At 42.8% G+C, this 19,336-nt stretch overlaps 2 non-coding genes across 2 annotated transcripts; one reads left to right on the top strand and one right to left on the bottom strand.

Moving 5' to 3' along the window:
- Positions 1 to 3,699: 3,699 nt before the first annotated feature.
- Positions 3,700 to 3,774, bottom strand: Trnat-ugu. The gene has a single exon. It is a non-coding gene; the product is annotated as a tRNA-Thr (tRNA).
- Positions 3,775 to 4,272: 498 nt separating this feature from the next.
- Positions 4,273 to 4,347, top strand: Trnat-ugu. Its single transcript has one exon. It is a non-coding gene; the product is annotated as a tRNA-Thr (tRNA).
- The last annotated feature ends 14,989 nt before the right edge of the window (positions 4,348 to 19,336 follow it).

Genomic DNA, 19,336 nt, shown 5'->3' with positions numbered 1-19,336 from the left:
TCGGCCTGTGAGCTGGATCTGTTCTTCTCGATCATTCATCATGAGTTTGGACTTGCTGAGGTTGGTGTATAATCTATATGCTGGACTAATGTCCTTTATTCTTGTTAGTAGCTCAGCAATTTCATCTTCGCTGATGGCTAAAAGCACAGTGTCATCGAGATCTTTCCTAATGACATGTTCTGCAGAGATGTTGTACAGTTGTGGCGATAAGACACAGCCCTGTCTCACACCTTTTGATACTCTGAAGGAATCAGACGTGCCAACACTTGTGTTTACAACTGCGAAGTGATTATTGTCTAGACTTTTGATCAATGCTATCAAGTGGGGTGGGACACCAAACTCTGCAAGCACCTGACACAACTTTTCCCAGACAACACAGTCAAAGGCTTTCCTATAGTCAAGGAAGCAGATGAAAACAAGAACACTGAACTCTAGTGATTTTTCTATTATTTGTCTTATTTTGAGGATCTTTTCACGAGTTCCTTTCCCTTCAACAAAACCTGCTTGTTCTGTGGATATGCGAGGTTGAATGTACGGCTTCAAACGTTGCTTCAGGATGTAGAGCAAAATTTTACTTGCGTGAGATATGAGGGCAATAGTTCGGTAGTTGGAGCAGTTCCTGATAGATCATTTCTTAAAGTAAAAATGTGCTCCGTGTAAATCAAGTTAGAAAAAAAAACAAATAAATGAAGGCAAATCAAACAACTACGAAAAATGGTACCTGTCAGTTTAGTGGCAGAGTTAAAGAAAAACATACCAAAAGGAAGAAAGAGAGCCTGGACGACAGAGGAAAAATTAAAAAATGTAACAGAAAATAAATCGCCTAAAATAGCGTGGTATGAAGAATAAGAACCGAAGAAGAATACTTTGAATCTAAATTTCTTTTTTTAAATTCAGTCACCAGCTTTCGTCTTCTGTACATCTCCAGATAATCCTAAAATGGTGCTTCTGATTCAAATTTTTCTCTTGTTGAGCCACAATCCAAACGTTTTTCCCTGTTTACGTCAGACATTTTCAGTTTCTTTCCTACACATTAGTCTGTTTCCGTTCTTGGACGATTCCGACATACCGGTCACGTAAACTTCACTTCGTTTCCATGAGCTTCCGACAGGCCATCCATTTTGAGTGTTTGTTGAATGACTGTTCACTCTATGTCGAAAATACATGTCAAAAGCCCCTGTTAAACAATACAATGTTATAAATTGAACGTTAAAACGAGGTCTCCGTGTGGTAGCCGAAATATGTAAGCGATGGGGATATAACACCAGTTGGTGAAACAAGTAAACGACATGTGAGCCATAAATACACCGACGAAAACAATTGCAACATAAAAAAAAGTTAATGCAGAGTAATGAAATTTCGGGAATACATTTGTCTAGGTAACGTATTTAAGTGATTAACTTTGCAAGATTACAGGTTAATGTAAGCGTGAGTTATGCCACTGCAAATGTGTAATGCTGATACCCTAATAATAGGTGTAACAGCCAGGATATTGAATTCAAGCATACAAACGTGCTTGCATTGTGATGTGCTGGTGCTGGGTGTCAGTCTGTCGGATGGAGTTCCATACCCGTTGCACTTGGTCGGGCAATACAGGGACGGTTAATGCTGTTTGTGGATGACCCTGGATTTTCATCAGATGATATCCTATATGTTCTCCACTGGAGACAGATCTGGTGGTCGAACACGCCAATTAAACATGTCGGCACTCTGTTGAGATGTTGGGTTACAACAGCGGTATGTGGGAAACGAGAGCGTTATGTTGGAAAACACCCCCTGGTATGCTGTTCATGAATGTCAGCACAACAAGACGAATCACTAGACTGATGTCCACATTTACAGTCTGGATGTGTGGGAAAACCACGAGAGCGCTTCTGCTGTCATACAAAATCGCAGCTCAGACCGTAACGCGAGGTGTAGTTCCAGTGTGTCTATCTACATCTACATTTATACTCCGCAAGCCACCAAACGGTGTGTGGCGGAGGGCAGTTTACGTGCCACTGTCATTACCTCCCTTTCCTGTTCCAGTCGCGTATGGTTCGCGGGAAGAACGACTGCCGGAAAGCCTCCGTGCGCGCTCGAATCTCTCTAATTTTACATTCGTGATCTCTTCGGGAGGTATAAGTACAGGTAAGCAATATATTCGATACCTCATCCAGAAACGCAGCCTCTCGAAACCTGGACAGCAAGCTACACCGCGATGCAGAGCGCCTCTCTTGCAGAGTCTGCCACTTGAGTTTGCTAAACATCACCGTAACGCTATCACGCTTACCAAATAACCCTGTGACGAAACTCGCCGCTCTTCTTTGGATCTTCTCTATCTCCTCTGTCAACCCGACCTGGTACGGATCCCACACTGATGAGCAATACTCAAGTATAGGTCGAACGAGTGTTTTGTAAGCCACATCCTTTGTTGATGGACTACACTTTCTAAGGACTCTCCCAATGAATCTCAACCTGCCACCCGCCTTACCAACAATTAATTTTGTATGATCATTCCACTTCAAATCGTTCCGTAAGCATACTCCCAGATATTTTACAGAAGTAACTGCTACCAGTGTTTGTTCCGCTATCATATAATCATACAATAAAGGATCCTTCTTTCTATGTATTCGCAATACATTACATTTATCTGTGTTAAGGGTCAGTTGCCACTCCCTGCACCAAATGCCTATCCGCTGCAGATCTTCCTGCATTTCGCTGCAATTTTCTAATGCTGCAACTTCTTAGTATACTACAGCATTATCCGCGAAAAGCCGCATGTAACTTCCGACACTATCTACTGGATCATTTATACATATTGTGAAAAGCAGTGGTTCCATAACACCCCCCTGTGGCACGCCAGAGGTTTGTAGACGTCTCTCCATTGAGAACAACATCCTGTGTCTATCACGGAGACATATTAATTTCAGGCCCTCAGCCGGTCACCTAACCAACACACAGCCATCACTGACACTGAGACAGAACCAGCTTTCATCAGAATACACAACAGACCTCCACCCTGGCTTGCAAAAAGCTCTCGCTTCACACCTCTGGAGTCGCTAATGGTGGATTTGGGATAAGTGAAATGCGTGCTGCAGGACGTCTGGCTTGGAGCTGTCCGTGAAGTAAGCGATATGTAACAGTTCGTTGTGTCACTATGGTGCCAAGTGTTGCTCATATTGCTACTGCAGATGCAGTACGACGGTGCAGAACCATACGCCGAACACGATGGTCTTCCCTCCCGGTAATGCCTCGTGGCTGTCCGGAGCGCTGTCTTCTTGCGACCGTACAGTCTCTAGACCACCACTGTCACCAGCTATGTACAGTAATTACATTCATGCTAAGTCTTTGCGCCTTATCGTAGAGGGAACTTCCAGCTTCTCGTAATCCTATTACACGACCTCGTTCAAACTCAATGAGGTGTTAATAATGGCATCTTTTTAACCTTAAAGGCATTCTTGACTAACACCAACTCACCACATCCAGTCTCAAAATTAACTAACGGTCACAACCGTCACAACATGTAACCTAATTTACATCGTTCTTAGCGGTGCTACTAGCACCACTCTTACGCGAATGATACGAAATTTGAACAGACATCATCTTTCAGGTTTAGAAACACGCCTACCAAGTTTCGTTTACGAAATTAGAATTATATTAATACCGTCAGCTGCTCACTGGCGTTCATATAGATCAACGTGGACGGGTGAAAATGTGTGCCCCGACCGGGACTCGAACCCGGGTTCTCCTGCTTACATGGCAGACGCTCTACCCATCTGAGCCACCGAGGGCACAGATAACAGTGCGACTGCAGGGACTATCTCGCGCACGTCTCCCGCGAGACTCACATTCTCACCTTGTATGTCCACACACTACATTCGTAGTGTCCCAGCCCAACACACTCATTACTCGTGGAAGACATTCTTCCAAGTCCCGTAAGAGTTCAGAAGAAGGTCATGGCTGGTGTTGCCAGAACTATATACTTATATGTATATGGTGTCTGTTCTTTCGGACAGCTGAAGGTATTAATATAATTCTAATTTCGTTCTAGACGGCTTCAGGTCATCAATGGTGTATGTTCTTTCGGCGATACCGGCCATGACCTTCTTCTTCAGTGCGGATGCACACTTACTCCCAGAACTCTTACGGGACTTCGAAGAATGTCTTCCATGAGTAATGAGTGTGTTGGGGTGGGACACTACGAATATAGTGTGTGGACATACAAGGTGAAAATGTGGGTCTCGCTGGAGGCGTGAGCGAGATAGGCCCTGCAGTCGCACTATCATCTGTGCCCTGAGTGGCTCAGATGGATAGAGCGTCTGCCATGTAAGCAGGAGATCCCGGGTTCGAGTCCCGGTCGGGGCACGCATTTTCACTTGTCCCCGTTGATCTATATCTACATCTACATCTACATGACTACTCTGCAATTCACATTTAAGTGCTTGGCAGAGGGTTCGTCGAACCACAATCATACTATCTCTCTACCATTCCACTCCCGAACAGCGCGCGGGAAAAACGAACACCTAAACCTTTCTGTTCGAGCTCTGATTTCTCTTATTTTATTTTGATGATCATTCCTACCTACGGAGGTTGGGCTCAACAAAATATTTTCGCATTCGGAAGAGCAAGTTGGTGACTGAAATTTCGTAAATAGATCTCGCCGCGACGAAAAACGTCTTTGCTTTAATGACTTCCATCCCAATTCGCGTATCATATCTGCCACACTCTCTCCCCTATTACGTGATAATACAAAACGAGCTGCCCTTTTTTGCACCCTTTCGATGTCCTCCGTCAATCCCACCTGGTAAGGATCCCACACCGCGCAGCAATATTCTAACAGAGGACGAACGAGTGTAGTGTAAGCTGTCTCTTTAGTGGACTTGTTGCATCTTCTAAGTGTCCTGCCAATGAAACGCAACCTTTGGCTCGCCTTCCCCACAATATTATCTATGTGGTCTTTCCAAGTGAAGTTGTTCGTAATTTTTTCACCCAGGTACTTAGTTGAATTGACAGCCTTGAGAATTGTACTATTTATCGAGTAATCGAATTCCAACGGATTTCTTTTGGAACTCATGTGGATCACCTCACATTTATCGTTATTTAGCGTCAACTGCCACCTGCTACACCATACAGCAATCTTTTCTAAATCGCTTTGCAACTGATACTGGTCTTCGGATGACCTTACTAGACGGTAAATTACAGCATCATCTGCGAACAACCTAAGAGAACTGCTCAGATTGTCACCCAGGTCATTTATATAGAGCAGGAACAGCAGAGGTCCCAGGACGCTTCCCTGGAGAACACCTGATATCACTTCAGTTTTACTCGACGATTTGCCGTCTATTACTACGAACTGCGACCTTCCTGACAGAAAATCACGAATCCAGTCGCACAACTGAGACGATACCCCATAGGCCCGCAGCTTGATTAGAAGTCGCTTGTGAGGAACGGTGTCAAAAGCTTTCCGGAAATCTAGAAATACGGAATCAACTTGAGATCCCCTGTCGATAGCGGCCATTACTTCGTGCGAATAAAGAGCTAGCTGCGTTGCACAAGAACGATGTTTTCTGAAACCATGCTGATTACGTATCAATAGATCGTTCCCTTCGAGGTGATTCATAATGTTTGAATACAGTATATCTTCCAAAACCCTACTGCAAACCGACGTCAATGATATAGGTCTGTAGTTAGATGGATTACTCCTACTACCCTTCTTAAACACTGGTGCGACCTGCGCAATTTTCCAATCTATAGGTACAGATCTATCAGTGAGCGAGCGGTTGTATGTGAGTGCTAAGTAGGAGCTATTGTATCAGCGTAATCTGAAAGGAACCTAATCGGTATACAATCTGGACCTGAAGACTTGCCCGTATCAAGCGATTTGAGTTGCTTCGCAATCCCTAAGGTATCTACTTCTAAGAAACTCATGATAGCAGCTGTTCGTGTTTCAAATTCTGGAATATTCCATTCATCTTCCCTGGTGAAGGAATTTCGGAAAACTGCGTTCAATAACTCCGCTTTAGCGGCACAGTCGTCGGTAACAGTACCATCGGCACTGCGCAGCGAAGGTTCAAAATTGGCTCTGAGCACTATGGGACTCAACTGCTGTGGTCATAAGTCCCCTAAAACTTAGAACTACTTAAACCTAACTAACCTAAGGACATCACACACATCCATGCCCGAGGCAGGATTCGAACCTGCGACCGTAGCGGTCGTGCGGTTCCAGACTGCAGCGCCTTTAACCGCTCGGCCACTCCGGCCGGCGCAGCGAAGGTATTGACTGCGTCTTGCCGCTTGCGTACTTTACATACGACCAGAATTTCTTCGGATTTTCTACCAAATTTCGAGACAATGTTTGGATGTGGAACCTATTAAAGGCATCTCGCATTGAAGTCCGTGCCAAATTTCGCGCGTCTGTAAATTTTAGCCAATCTTCGGGATTTCGCATGCTTTTTCCGTTGCCTCTGCGCCAGTGCGCAGCTGACGGTATTAATATAATTCTAATTTCGTTCGAGACGGCTGCAGATCATCAATCCCTAAGGTATCTACTTCTAAGAAACTCATGATAGCAGCTGTTCGTGTTTCAAATTCTGGAATATTCCATTCACCTTCCCTGGTGAAGGAATTTCGGAAAACTGCGTTCAATAACTCCGCTTTAGCGGCACAGTCGTCGGTAACATATCCATATAAGTTTCGTTTATGTCGCACAACTCCTTCTTGGTGTTGCGATTCTTGTTTCCGTCATTCGCAGAAGGCTAAAAAAGTTTTCTTTTTAGCCCACAGTGTCTTTATTGGCAAAGACGTAACTCGACGTGACTTCACTCTTGTTTTCGGATTACACCTCTTCTTTTACGGTCCGACATCGGGAGAAAGTTCACGTGGTAATATGTTCTGTACCTTGGCCCACGAGTAATCGTAAAAACTGAAGTAATTTCAGTTAAATTAGCTTCGCGAGGCATGCAGTCTTGACTTATCTTTATTACAGAACTTTGGCATCGTAAACAAGGACAATCTGGAATCATGGGAGCCACACAGTTACAGCGTGCAATTCTGCGTGAGGCCATTCCCCCCCCCCCCCCCCCCCGGGGGTAACAGCCCCTGTGGCTATCCCAGCACGAATGAAGTCATTTACACAGATGGCTATTTCTACATAATGCTCTCGTTCAATAAGGAACGCAACAACTTTACTCGTTTAAAAAAATCATTTTTTCTCTTCAGGTACTTCTATAAAGCCATTCAGAGTATATTTATCCTGGAAGTGAAAGATGGGAAATGTACGTCCACAAAAATCTGAACTTCCGTTGTAGTCCACATGAGGCCAACGTTGGTTTTCAGATTATATTTCTTCACTGAAGTACGATTCTTGATGGCTTGTCAAATACCTATCTATGGGCACTGTAGCATCATCATATACCCAAAATGTTTTCCACGAATTTCCTTAAGAGAGGAGAGTAGGTAGTAGTCTTAGAAAGTTAATTTAGAAAATAAATTAGAAGTTCCAAAAATCTGCATTTGAAATCGCCCTATGTTCCCGTTGCCAGGACTCCAACCTACTTCCCTGCAAACACGACACCTGCTTTTCTTCTGCTACTCTGTTAAATGTCTTGCATGACAGCTTTGTCGTATCATAATACTGTCTTATTGTAAACACAGTGAACTTTTATACAACATATTTAACAGTACCTGCAATCTTAAGTAACTTATCGCTTCGAATAAGATCGAGGGTGAGATGTTGAAATACATGACCAAAATAACTGACCGTATCACAGGCTATCGTACACGTGCGTCTGTATTCCAGCAGTTTTTGAACTGATCATTCCACTCCTTGTTTTTAGATGGTTTGGGGAAGTGGTTAACGGATTAAAGTAGTTTTCTAGGTGGTGCAACTATCAGATTTATTCGTGAACTATTGGTTCTTCCAAGAACAACACCATCCTTCAAACTACAGGTCTGGCTTCTTGATACTGCTGTTTCTTCGAAGATGTCTTACAGCCCTAATAACAAGAGATGTAAGCATTTATCTTGGTTTTTATAAGATAATTATGTTTTATCCTAACGAGTATAAAAATTCTGCCTTTTGCCACTGAATTTATTTCTGTGTACGAGACATATCTCGCTTATTCATGTTAGGCATTTTCAGTGGTCTATAACCCATGAAAACGTATTTAATTATACATATTTTGATATGAGATTTGTAGTGATTCTTTTGCAGTCATTTTTAAAATCTAGCCATTTTTATTTATAACTCTGTAGTTTTTTTCCTTAAATTTGTTGTGATTTCCCCAAATCGCTCCAGGCAAATGCCGGGATGGTTCCTTTCAAAGGGCACGGCCGACTTCCTTCCCCGTCCTTCCCTAATCTGATGAGACCGATGACCTCGCTGTCTGGTCTCCTTCCCCAAAACAACCAACCATCCTTAAATTTGTTTGTTATTTCTACCTCATGTCGCAGTTTCTTTCAGCCATTCCAATTTATTTTGATTTGCACCTATTAGTAGTTGATTCGTATATGCCTGAACTATTCTATCCATCTCCATCCACAGGTTTCGTTTCTTTTCTATTGTGCTATTTGTCATGAAGGATATATTAGTTGTATATTCTTTGAAGATGTCACTAACCTTGTGTATGAGTTGATTGTGGTATGTCACCTTGTGCCGTTTTTTTGTAGTGGGTGTTTTTTCTGGTGTGAGTGTGCATCGTGTTTCATTGCCATTTGTTGGAATACCTGGATTGTTTTTAATTTTGCAGTCTTCTCTTTGTGTTTTCTTTCTAATGATATAGTGTAATTTCTGTACCATTTAGCTGCTGTATCCTTCGTTTTGTGCTGTTGTCATGACTTGTCCTTCTTGTAAGATCTTTTTGTTTAAGGTATTCTGCACAGTACGTATACCAAATGTCTGATACCTGCAATTTTTTGAGAATGTCAGTGAGTTGATTCCTCATGCCTGTAGCTGTTCCCTTTCTAAAAACGTTGAAACTTGGTCTACTGTTAGTTTATGTGATTTGGAGGTCGAGATATTGTACTGCATCTTCTATTTCTGTTTCCCTGATGAACTGAATGTTGTGGTGTATATTATTTATCTGCCCGTGTAAGCTGCTTACTTGTTCTTTTGGTTCATTTCTGAGGCATGTGGTATCGTCTACATATCTTTACCAGTACATTGCTTTATATTCCTTTGTTTCCATCATGTCTGCAAAAATTCTGAATTGTACTTGAATTTCTCATCAAGGGAAATAACTTTTGCAGTTGACAGGATGGAGGTATTTTGTATTTTTTGTATTAATTCTAAAGAGATTTTTATACAGACTGTTCTCTAGTTTGAATGGTGATTTAAGTAATTGCATGCAAATAAAATACAAATAATAAAGGAATATCTCTCTCTCTCTCAGTCACTCACTCACACACACACACACACACACACACACACACACACACACACACACACACACACACACACACACACACACAGTGCTCTAAACCCGTCCTTTCTTCATCCCACTATTTCTAAATCATGGAGTGGAAGCATGTGCTGTGTACTATAGTATAGGTTATGCAGAAATAAATGTTTACTGCAAGAAACATGTACTGTGTGCATTTAGTATATATAAAACAAATAACGGTGCGCATGAACAGAATATAAAGTGAATGTAAGCAAAATCCACAACCATAAATAGAAATACATACATTTAAACAAAACAGACAAAAAATACTACATATCTGATATCAAGATATGTTTAATTAAACAATACTTTATATCTCATAGACCACTGAAGATGCCTAACATGGACAGGTGAAACACTTCTGATATACATAATTAAATTCAGTTGCAAAAGACGGAATTTTTATTATCTTTTGAAGAAAAAAAACTGAAGATAGAAACTGAGGAAAATGGTTTCAATTACGAACAATATTTAATCAGAATTTACGTTCTGGATCACCATCATGAAGCCAGTCGTGATTTTTTTTGTTTGATGCCATTCTGATTCTACACCATATTACGAGAATGCAGAACTGATCATTGATCAAGGTCGTTCAACACTTCCAAGTTTATCATTTGAAAGGCATCAGTGGGGTGTTGGTGGTACTTCAATTTGTCCCTAACATCTTTGAAGCACTATATCTCATATTCGTTTCTTCTGCGTCCTTAACCCTACATGAATTCAGGGTGACATTAATGATTTTAACAATTTACCTTCTTTCTGCAAGTAGTAAACATTTATCAGAGCATTATTTAGGAAATCGTCAACAGTATGATGGAAACAAACGAGTATGTAGTCTATTATACGAATATGCAAGTGTTTTTATTTAGGATCTCATGAAGAAACCTTTAAAAAATACAATAACGATATCAAGAAGAGTAGGGAAATGATCAAAACATTAACTGACCAGGCTATAGGAATCTGCGTACCATAGTCCTTTGCGGACGACCTTGATCATTTAAGAACTGCTTTCAGAAGAAACGAATACACTGACGAAGGCCAACAAGAAAGGTGCTCAATATTTGAACATTGCAAAGGATCTACACCCGTCGCTTGCCAAAGCTAGAATGTACAAAAACCCTTGCACATGCGATTAAGTGTGCCGACTATGTATAAGAAAATAACCACTAACGCCCTACTCGGGGAACACAAGAGCAATTTTCGTCTGGCCAACGCGAATAAATTGGCAGTAGCAGATCATATACTGGGACCAGAGAATCTGGAAATTAGTTTCTTCGTTACTGTGGTTTTACGAAAATCGAATCACTACTATGCTAGGGTGTAGAGAGAGGCCATGGAAATTCAAAAGTAGAAAAACAACTTTAACACAACAGTTCCAGCTTTCTGCCATTACAAGCTCCATAACACTCGTCGGCTCAACTCAGCGATCATAAACAGCTGTCTAAAGATGTCCCGAACAAACCGTCGTGTGACGTATCAACAGTTGGACTTGCTGAGCTTGTTTAAGCTTGAAAACGCTATCTGAATCTTTACAGCCTCTGATGATGTGTGTAGCACTGAGGGATGAAATGTTAGGCAGAAAAATATGCCTTGGGGCACGTCCAAAAGCCCATACAACAAAAATCACGATGTCTTAAATCTGTTGTTTTATCGAAGCAGAGTATTTGTTATCATAAGACGTTGTTTCATAATTTAGGTTATCAGAAGAATTCAGTGGCTATTACTTTCACTTGTGCTCTCATTGCCTTAGATATTAGAGCACAGTGCGGGTCCCTTGCTTATTCGAGCACTGAAGTCTTTTAGGAGAATCAGTTTGTCCATTTTTAGAATGACTAATGGACGTACATGGAATTACTTAAGAATTTTCCTTTTGATTTTCATCAGATTCGGGAATCGGAGTATGTGCACTGATTACAGTAAAAAACTTCGTGTTCTGCCTTACGGCAGGTCTTGTCGTGCGGGAAACCTCGTGCTGGCCTTTGTGGCCGAGCGGTTCTAGGCGCTTCAGTCTGGAACCGCACGACTGCTACGGTCGCAGGTTCGAACCCTGCCTCGGGCATGAATGTGTGTGATGTCCTTAGGTTAGTTAGGTTTAAGTAGTTCTAAGTTCTAGGGGACTGATGACCTCAGATGTTAAGTTCCATAGTGCTCAGAGTCATTTTTTGTCATCCGAGCCGTCATGGTAGCAGGTCTGCAGGGCAAAGTTTTCATGTGCATATGGCACCAAGGTAATTGAGAAGTCGGCGTGAACTTTTATAACATTTACTTGAAAACAGTTACAAAAAGTGCTCGAAATTACGTCCTCTTGCTTGAATGAACCAGAAGAAAAAACCAGTGGGTGGGATATCGGGGGAACCGCGCCCTATACAGTCCTGACCAAAGGTTTCATCCAAATGAATTCGCACGGCATGTGCGAAGTGTGCAAGTGCACCGTCGTGTTGGTACCACATTCGCTGTCGCTCATTGAGTGGAGCATGTTCCAACAACTCTGACAGAGTTTCTCGTAAAAAAATTAAGTGTCTCCGTTCAGTCACGGGGAAATGTATAGTGACCGACCAGATTATCGCCTACCAAGCCGGCCCAAATGTTGAAAGCGAACCTATGTTGGTGACCACGACCAAAGGCAGTTTGCGGTTTTCCCCGCGCCAGCACATGCTGACTGTGCTGTTGAACATACCCTACCGTGTAAAGGATGTCTCATCCGTAAAATGTACATGGTTTGGGAAGTCCTGTTTAATAGCACGACTTTGGTTCAAATGGCTCCTGGCACTATGGGACGTAACATCTGAGGTCATCAGTCCCCTAGACTTAGAACTACTTAAACCTGACTAATCTAAGGACATCACACACACCCATGCCCGAGGCAGGATTCGAACCTGCGACCGTACCAGCAGCGTGTTTCCGGACTGAAGCGCCTAGAACCTCTCAGCCACAGCGGCCGGCAGTTCATCGTAGGAGTTGCACACAAAAAATACGTTATTCCTCATTTATCTTTGAAAAGAGGGTTTTCAGTGTTCTCTCTTTTCCGTATTCTCAAAAGGAGCAATAGAAAAGCAGACACAATAATAAACAAATTCAAAACCAGAATTACAGTAGCAGTAATAACCAAAATGAAAACAGAGCTGTTGCACAATATTAAGGAGAATAAATCCGAATGAACCGCCAGAGTAAGCTGACCTTTCAAAGTAAGATGGCTTATTCAAAGTGAGATAGCGAGTGAAGGTACAACAGTGTATCTCTTGCGGTAACAGTCAATGAGACGTACACACCCCCGCTCCCTCCTCCACTCCTACTGAGAAACAAGCTACTCGTAGGCTGTGGCTACAGGGTTTGTGTAAAAGGTAACGAGGCTGATGTTTTGCTGACGCGACTATACTCCGCAAGGCGCGCTCGGCCGGAGGGCTTGGTGGTGGAGGGCGTCTGACATAAAACGCGCGGCGTGCCAGTCGCCTGCGGGCTTTTGTCTCGGCAGCATCGTAAGTTGACTGGACATATCGCAAGGTCGTCGATCGTAGCGCAACATACAACAAACGATGGAGCAACATTACGTTACGTTATCAAGTTTTGTGTGACACTAGGAAAATCCCGTACGGAAATGTTGGATATGTGTCGGCAAGCCTACGGCGATGATTGCCTGTCCAAGGTCGAGGATTTGAGGAGGGTGAAGAGCTTTAAAGAGGGCCGGGACAACGTTGAGGACGAGGACCGCTCCGGAAGCCCGTCAACCACTAAACCTGACGAAAACATCTACAATAAACTTTGGTTCACAAGCTCAGTTCTCATTACTTTTTATACAAACACTGTATAGCCTCTCTAGCGGTGAGGCTGTGAAGTCACCGTACCAGTGGGGCTGAAAGGGGACAAATTTGTGCTGAGGGGAATGGCTCGCCGACCATACTTTCACAGGTCTACGATAACCGATCAAAAGTATCCGAACGCCCCTACGTAATGCGGAATTGACCATCAGATTTCACGTGGACTGGACTCGCCACCATAATAGGAGGCAGCGAGTGCTGTATTGTTGGCAGAGAGACAGTAACAACAGAATGAGTTTCTCAGAAAGATCAGTGACTACAAATGTCGACTAGTGACTGGTTCTCAGCTGAGGAACAAATCCACCAGTGACATTTCAACCCTTCTAAAGATGCCCATTTCGACTACCAGCATTCCAACTAGAACACTGACTGCTCTACTGAATTAAAAAGAATGAGGTATAATGATCGAGCAGTTCCACACAAGCCACTCGCTTTAGTTGTCAATACTAAACGATGCTTGATGTAGTGTTAAGAGTGGCGCCACTGGAATGTGTATAAGTGGATGAATCGCACCACACTCTGTAGCCGGCCGAAATGGCCGTGCGGTTAAAGGCGCTGCAGTCTGGAACCGCAAGACCGCTACGGTCGGAGGTTCGAATCCTGCCTCGGGCATGGATGTTTGTGATGTCCTTAGGTTAGTTAGGTTTAACTAGTTCTAGGTTCTAGGGGACTAATGACCTCAGCAGTTGAGTCCCATAGTGCTCAGAGCCATTTGAACCATTTTTTTAACTCTGTGGCAATTCGATGGAAGTGTTTGGGTTTACGAATGCCTGGAAACCTTTACTTGCAAACACGTGTAGCGCCACTAGTGATGAGCGGAGTACGCAGTGGTATTGAATACAGGTATTTATCGTAAATGTGGAAGGGTATGAAGATATTTAACAGCATCGTGTACTGTGTACAGTAGAGGAATAGTTCAGACACAATGGTTGTATGTGGACAAAAATATTCCTAAAACGGACTGGCCTGCCCAGAATCCTAATCTTGCAACAAAAAATGGTTAAAATGGCTCTGAGCACTATGGGACTTAACATCTATGGTCATCAGTCCCCTAGAACTTAGAACTACTTAAACCTAACTAACCTAAGGACATCACACATCCCCCAGTCATCACGAAGCAGAGAAAATCCCTGACCCCACCGGGAATCGAACCCGGGAACCCGGGCGCGGGAAGCGAGAACGCTACCGCACGACCACGAACTGCGGACAATCTTACAACAACGTCAATAAAATTTTGGTAATATTAGTGATGGAATGGTGTAGCAGCCTTACCTTTATTTTAAATGACAGTGGCCTGATTGTTAAGTACTAATAGGCTTTCGCCACTATGAGAATTGTTTCAGTCTCTAACAGCTACAAACAACGCTAGATTCAAAGAACAGAGGTTTTGCATTAATCAAAGTCTCGAAAGTTTCCATTAATTAGAGTTATATATTCTCGTTAAGCAAAATTGCAGACAGTCATTGCCACTGTCATACACTTCTGGTTTCAAATGGCTCTGAGCACTATGGGACTTAACATCTGTGGTCATCAGTCCCCCAGAACTTAGAACTACTTAAACCTGACTAACCTAAGGACATCACAAACATCCATGCCCGAGGCAGGATTCGAACCTGCGACCGTAGCAGTCGCGCGGCTCCGGACTGAGCGCCTAGAACCGCTAGACCACCGCGGCCGGCATACACTTCTGTTCACGTTTAATAGCAACGGAGGACAAACATGCTTATCTTTGAGTAGGGGACCATGGATCTCTCACAAACTGAACCGAGTGGAACTTTTTCGGGGTTAGTTATAACGTCTACTTCACTCCGGAACCCAGCGTTTAACATCACTGCTTTCTCTGGTTTCAATTCTTGAGAAAGAACCTGTAACCATTCCTCGACAGACATTCAGACACCTCATTGAAAGTGTCCCTAACAGTGTTCGAGTCATCATAAAGGCGAAGACAACTTCGCAAATTTTTTACTGTTCAGTATTCCCACCACCGGTATTAAAAACTGACAGGATAGTGTTTTAAAATGATGATGTCACTATGTTGTTGCCCATATTAGACCTCGAAGTAACGGTTGGATATCCAAGTATCTGCGCTCACAAGACTTCGCTAAATGTCCACCGTAAACAAGTTCCCTACAATAAGATAGAAATTATAGAGGAAATCCACTTTATTTAAAAACGGACTGAAAAAGCAATGCGGAGACCCACATATCGGTTTATCTGTGGGCAGGCGCAACTCTGCACATTTTAGGTTTACAACGAGGTGACAAAGCTATGTGATAGCAATATGCACGTATACGGACAGCGGTAGTATCCCGTAAACAAGGTACAGAAAGGCAGTGCATTGACGGAACTGTCATTTGTATTCAGGATGAGTCATGTGGAAAGGTTTCCGGCGTGATTATGGCCGCACGACGGAAATTAATAGACATTGAACACGGAATACTACTTGGAGATGGACGCATGGGGCATTACATTTCGGAACTTGTTAGGGAATTCAATATTCCGAGATTCAGTGTCAAAACTGTGCCGCGAGTACCACGGACAACGCATTGGTCGACAGCCTTCACTTAACGACCAACAGCAGCGTCGAATGCGTAGAGTAGTCAGTGCTAACCGGCAAGCAGTGCCTCGTGAAGTAACCGCAGAATCAATGTGAGACGTACGGTGAACGAGCCGTTTGGGCAGTATGGTGAAATCGGACGTTGATTGGCTATGGCAGCAGAAGACCTACGCAAGTGTCTGTATTTAGAATTTGATGTGTTCTAAAATGTAGGAGTCACAGGGAGAGTGGTGTTAGGACCTCGTGGCCGACTTACGATCATACAGCGACGTATTGTTCGGAGCACCATTACATTTTTAGGTGATTCCTGATTTGAATTCGTGAGCAGCATGTGTGGTATTATGTAGAATTAGAGCAACCTAAAAAGTTATATCTGACATAGTGACCATAAAAAAGATTGAGGCACGTACACAGGCATATAGACAACCATTATTTAACCATTTATGAGAATTAAATAGAAAGGAAGTCGATAAGACTGTTACGATGTTCAGTGGCTTGTCCGGTAGCTGTGACCGTGCGGCTCTAGGCGCTTCAGTCTGGAACCGTGTGACCGCTACGGTCGCAGGTTCGAATCCTGCCTCGGGCGTGGATGTGTGTGATGTCCTTATGTTAGTTTGGTTTAAGTAGTTCTAACTCTAGGGGACTGATGACCTCACATATTAAGTCTCATAGTGCTTAGAGCCATTTGAACCATTTTGCAGTGGCTTGTGGAATATGTGTTTATATGTTGGCTGTTCTCTCCATATGGCGGAAGCTAACTAGTAGGCTGCAGTGTTTTACAAATCCGTGTCTCTTAAGGAACCAAATCCTTGCGTGGTGCTTTTGTTGGGTACGCTACAAGTCTTTTATGGCCTGAAGATGTCTGGAATGGTTTGTTTTAGTCTTGGCTTTATGATACGAGATATGAGTTTCGAGTCTGTGAATGACTACGTTATCACCACGAAATCCTTTATTCAGTATTCCAGACTATTTTTCTAGAGCATAAGTGTCTGTAGCATTATTTCTGTCTCACTACTTCCGTCAGCTCTTTCTTCATGATTCGCCAGAAGTTTGACAAAATTCATAGGGGATAGCACCTACCCCTCACCTCATGTGTCAAGGCGTTTTGTTTATCCTGTCTTGCGTTTCTTCTTCGTATAGGGGAAGGTGGGGGAATTACACGCATGTGGGTAATCCCATGCATGCTGATTTACGCAGTTTGAATGGCGCAAGCTGTTCCCAGTTGGTGCTACACCCTGCCAGCAGGAGTAACAACTACTACGCGGCTTATGCCAGCCATTTTCCAGTGGCATTGTTGGAGCAGTGAAGTATTGTTTATTTTCGGCGTGTCTCATGTAATTTTGGTCAGCTGAATTTTGCAAGGTAAGTGCTACTATAAGTTGCTTTAATGTAATTCTTGCGTATCAACTACTAACCCTAGATAAAACCTTTAATTGAATTGTAGATTTGTCCCGCTATTTGAATTAGGTGCCGAGTTACGCTTAGGTCAGTCATCGAACTTACAGTGGGGTAAAGCCACGCAGCTGTTGAAGTGCGTGGTATTCCCCCTTGCAGGTTATATTTTCAAAACTAACGAGTTTTTTTTAAATTTCAGATGGGTAGATATTACAAAAGAAAAACCCAGAAAGCAAAATGGTCGCAAGAGGAACTTTGTAAGGCTCTTGATGCCATCAGATCTGGAAGAAAAATAAGAGAAGTATCAAGAGCTTTCGGGATTGATGAAGCAACTCTGCGAGCGAGAATGAACGTTAAAAATACCGAGGGTCCAAAACTTGGACGAAACCCAACATTTTCGACAGAACAGGAAAACGAGATTAGTACAAAAGCCCGTGAGAATTTTGGCTCCTAAAGGTGTTAAACAAATAGGTGGAGCCACGTCTTGGGAAAGGGGTAAAAACGTAGCGATTTCAGAAGATGTCTGTTTAGTTTGTAGAGAGTTTGGGAAGGATGGAGAACTATGGTACTGATGTATTTCTTGTAGCAGATGGAGTCATGAAGAATGTAGTGGCTGGAACACTCCAAAAGGTTCCAAGTGCGATCTTTGTTGTACGGTATGAGAAAATGAACTCTTTTCACTTCAAAAAAAAAAAAACGAAAATTGTAAGAGATGTTAGTAGAATTACATTATTTCGTTCTTAAATATACTGTTTACTATTTGTAGTAACTAATAAACAAATAAAAATAGCAAGTATTGTACATTTTTATGGTTTGTTTGTTTTACGTGTTATTACCCAGTACTTTTGCGTGTCATTACCCTCATGGGTGGGGAATACCACGCATTTGCGCTTTTTTTATTTTAATGTTCAAAATTAAGGTACTGTTTATAACTATTTACAGACGATTGGAATATGTGGAGAAATGTCCATTGTATGGTAGGTACTTATTTTCGTAGGTTTTAATGACGTAACGAATGGTTCACATCGATTTTTGCTTAGGTGCGTGTATTTCCCCCACTCTCCCCTATTGCTACTGACAAAGTTGTAATATTTTCCTGTGACATATATATATATAGAATCATGTAATAGCAATGGGGTGACAATCATTGAACTATATTAAATAAAATCATTGTAACATTTGAACGGTTTGCGTTAGGAGGTTCAAACTGCGCGGTTGGCCGCGGGGCATGATGTGAATTATTCGCGGTATGGTTTGGTTTACAGACGAAGCCCACTTCCATTTGCATGGGTTCGTCAGTAAGCAAAACTGGCACATTTGGGAGATTCAGAATCCTCATTTATCTATCGAGAAGCCTCTTCACCTTCAACTGGTGACTGTGTGGTGTGCAATATCCAGTCGCGGAATAATCGTTGATATAGTCCTTGATGGCACGGTGACTACCGAATGGAATATGATTTCATCCCCACTATCCAAAGTAACCCTGATTTCAACAAGATGTGGTTCATGCAAGACGGAACTCGACCCCATAGAAGCAGAAGAGTGTTTCATGTACTGGAGCAGCACTTTGAAGACCTGATTTGGGCTCTGTGGTACCCAGAGGCCACTCACATGGGCCTCGATTGGCTGCCATATTCTCCGGATCTGAACACATGCGACTCATTTTTGTGGGGCTGCAGTAAAGAAAAAGTGTACAACAATAACCCGAAAACCATTGCTGAGCTGAAAACAGCCATTCAGGAGGTCATCGACAGCATCGATGTTCCGACACTTGAGCGGGTCATGCAGAATTTCACTATTCGTCTGCGCCACACCATCGCCAAGGACAGCAGGCATGTCTAACATGTCTTAACTTAAATCCGAATATCTGTAGTGGCCGGTCGATGTGGCCGAGTGGTTCTAGGCGCTTCAATCTGGAACCACGCGACCGCTACGGTCGCAGGTTCGAATCCTGCCTCGGGCATGGATGTGTGTGATGTCCTTAAGTTAGTTAGGTTTAAGTAGTTCTAAGTTCTAGGGGACTGATGACCTCAGATGTTAAGTCCCATAGTGCTCAGAGCCATTTGAACCATTTTTCATTCTCATCTGATTTTTTTTCTTCTGGTTTGCTTTCATGCAGTTCAAAAATTTTCTATTTTGAATTTTTT

The sequence above is a fragment of the Schistocerca piceifrons genome, chromosome X (assembly GCF_021461385.2).
Source record: "Schistocerca piceifrons isolate TAMUIC-IGC-003096 chromosome X, iqSchPice1.1, whole genome shotgun sequence".
Classification (NCBI taxonomy): Eukaryota; Metazoa; Arthropoda; class Insecta; order Orthoptera; family Acrididae; genus Schistocerca; species Schistocerca piceifrons.
The sequence above is the reverse complement of the archived record's forward strand: the minus strand, read 5'-3'. Positions and strand labels throughout refer to the sequence as shown.